General features: G+C 35.7%; 1 protein-coding gene across 1 annotated transcript in view; it reads left to right on the plus strand.

Moving 5' to 3' along the window:
• Nucleotide 1: 1 nt before the first annotated feature.
• Nucleotides 2–3,376, plus strand: part of egfl7 (EGF-like-domain, multiple 7) — a 19,800-nt gene continuing 16,425 nt past the window's right edge. Inside the window, exon 1 of the mRNA XM_016568997.1 lies at nucleotides 2–32. The gene's annotated coding sequence lies outside the window, so the exon portion shown is untranslated. The remainder of the gene's footprint in view (nucleotides 33–3,376) is intronic.

A 3,376-nucleotide genomic window follows, 5' to 3' on the forward strand; every position in this document is an offset into this window, starting at 1 on the left:
AGATAGATAGAAACAGATAGATAGATAGATAGATAGATAGATAGAATGTCTCAGTCAAAGCACAAATAAAAACAGATTTTCACACAGGATTATGGAAATGAGAAGTTGATTGTCCGTAACAATAATATTTACTCTATGTCTTGCCCTGCCCTTCTTCCTCTTTTGGAATAAATAATTATATTTCGTTTGTGATACACTGATTAATCAATCAAATTAATGGCAGAAGACAATAAAGTGGCATTCTCTGAAAAAAAAAAAAACATGTTGCTTTTATAATTAACAGTAAATGAACATGTTAAATGAGCAGTATCTGTGGCATGATCACACTGAACAGTAAAGCCATGAGAGATCATTTTGCCTTCTCTCGTTCTCTTCAGCTCTCACTCCCGCCCTGCTCTCACACTGACGCAGGCCTCTTTCCTTTAAGCTCTTACTCGCATTGTTCACTGTGACCCAAAGCACAATCTTCCTCTTCCACACACTTCCTGCTTCCTGATTCACAGGAAACACTGTGCAGAGCCTTTTCCTCCACTTATTTGCACTATTACACTCAGAATCAGGCTCTTTCGTTCTCTAACACACACTTACTCACACAAGAATAATGTAGATCAAACAACTTTTTCAAACACACATCACAAACCGATTAAACCCTGTAAGCATTACAATGCCAGTGTGTCAGAAGTGGAAGCATGAATGCTACGTCTACCAGACCTCTTTTCTGGTCTGATTTAATCTGATGGTTCAGATCACCAAATCATAACCCCCACCCACAGCCATTAGCCAGCCTTAAAGAGATAGTTCACCCAAAATGGAAATGCTGTCAGCATTTACTCACCCTCATGTCCTTCCAGACTGGTATGACTGACGTTCTTCTGTGGAACACAAAAAGAGAAATATAGCAGACTTCATGGGAAATGATGAAAGACAAAATATAATCATAAAATAGTCCAAAAGATGTGTACATGATTCTGAAGCCACACTCAAACAAACAAATAATAAAAACAAAAAATAACCATTTAGGCCTAAATTTAAGATTTATGCATTTGAATTGCATAAAAATATTTGTAGACACAGTTTTAACACATCAAACAGACTAATAAACTTAATGTCATGAATATTTGTCAGTCGTACATAAATGAAACAGGTAAGATTTTTTTTTGTAACAGTATAAACTTAATGTGTTATAAATAAATAATAACCAGGTTTACATATTACTAGGGCTGTGCAATATATCGAAATTATCGAAATATTGCAAATGTACATATCGCAATATGCATATCGCTACGGCTTGCAATATTTGGGGCCATGAACAAAAGACAAAGAGAAACTCACTTACTGCTCTTACCTAAATAACTTTTGTAGCTTAAATAAGAATCAGTGCATATTGAATTCAAAGAGGAAATACTAAGCAGTGTTTTATTTTTCCTTTTTATTATTCAGTTCCTAAACTCATGTTAAAATGACATTATGTAATGCTAGAGTAAAACACTACCGTTCACTTTCAGAAGTTGTTGTAGGGGTGCTTTCTTATTAGAATCAGAATCAGAATGAGCTTTATTCACCACTTAAGTGTGCGCAAACAAGGAATTTGTTGTGGTTTTACAGGAACTCTTGGTACATACATGCATACAAATAACCATATATATATGACACAAGATAGTTATAGAAGTTCACAGAACTGACTCAGCAACAGCTGAGTAAAACTGATTCATCTGAGCATGTGGCACTTTAACCATTATCGTATCGCATATCGAATATCCACAGCACCCCATATTGACAGAAATGACAGAAAATGTTGACATTTTTGCAGATTTATTAAAAAAGAAAAACTGAAATATCACATGGTCCTAAGTGTCCTAAGTATTTGCTCAGTATTTAGTAGAAGCACCCTTTTGATCTAATACAGCCATGAGTCTTTTTGGGAAAGATGCAACAAGTTTTTCACACCTGGATTTGGGGATCCTCTGCCATTCCTCCTTGCACATCCTCTCCAGTTCTGTCAGGTTGGATGGTAAACGTTGGTGGACAGCCATTTTTAGGTCTCTCCAGAGATGCTCAATTGGGTTTAAGACAGGGCTCTGGCTGGGCCATTCAAGAACAGTAACAGAGTTGTTGTGAAGCCACTCCTTCATTATTTTAGCTGTGTGCTTAGGGTCATTCTCTTGTTGGAAGGTAAACCTTCGGCCCAGTCTGAGGTCCTGAGCACTCTGGAGAAGGTTTTCATCCAGGATATCCCTGTACTTGGCCGCATTCATCTTTCCCTCGATTGCAACCAGTCGTCCTGTCCCTGCAGCTGAAAAACACCCCCACAGCATGATGCTGCCACCAACATGCTTCACTGTTGGGACTGTATTGGACAGGTGCCTGGTTTTCTCCACACATACCGCTTAGAATTAAGGCCAAAAAGTTCTATCTTGGTCTCATCAGACCAGAGAATCTTATTTCTCACCATCTTGGAGTCCTTCAGGTGTTTTTTAGCAAACTCCATGCGGGCTTTCATGTGTCTTGCACTGAGGAGAGGCTTCCGTCGGGCCACTCTGCCATAAAGCCCCGACTGGTGGAGGGCTGCAGTGATGGTTGACTTTCTACAACTTTCTCCCATTATATATGACACAAGATAGTTATAGAAGTTCACAGAACTGACTCAGCAACAGCTGAGTAAAACTGCTTCATCTGAGCATGTGGCACTTTAAGCATTATCGTATTGCATTATTTAATGAGTTATCGCATTTTTCTTCAATATCGCACAGCCCTACATATTACTAATCAGAAACTCCAATTAGTTTAACTCGCAATATTGCATTGATTATTGCAATTGAATATCGCTTGTTCCACAGCTAGCTGTATTTGAACCATGTTCATACTTTTTAACTAAATAAATTTGATTTACAGTGAACAGATTTATGCTGATTCTAAGCAATTTGATTAAATGCATTTTGAAAATATGATTATCTAAGTAAAATGAAATAGATCAAATAGTCAAATAAACTATGCCATGATTTTGAGTAGAAGCATTACTTGTTTTATGTTCAAATTGGGTAATCCAAATGGATGGAAATGTCATATGCACTTCAAATACATAAATCTAAATTTAGGTGTAAATATTTTTTTTTGAATGAATACAAGATTTTTAATTTTTTTTGTGATAAATATTTTTGGAAAGACTTACGTAATGACTTAATTAAATAAAGACTTAAATAATGACTAAAATCTAGCATGTTCCTCACAGATATATCTGCCTAGAATTATTTTTTTTCTATTTTTTATTATTATTATAAATTTAAATTTTTTTTCTAAAAACATTTTATATACATACATACATATGTGTGTGTGTGTGTATATATATATATATATATATATATATATGTATGTGTGT

Source organism: Sinocyclocheilus rhinocerous, unplaced genomic scaffold (genome assembly GCF_001515625.1).
Source record: "Sinocyclocheilus rhinocerous isolate Xijiao unplaced genomic scaffold, SAMN03320098_v1.1 scaffold231, whole genome shotgun sequence".
Classification (NCBI taxonomy): Eukaryota; Metazoa; Chordata; class Actinopteri; order Cypriniformes; family Cyprinidae; genus Sinocyclocheilus; species Sinocyclocheilus rhinocerous.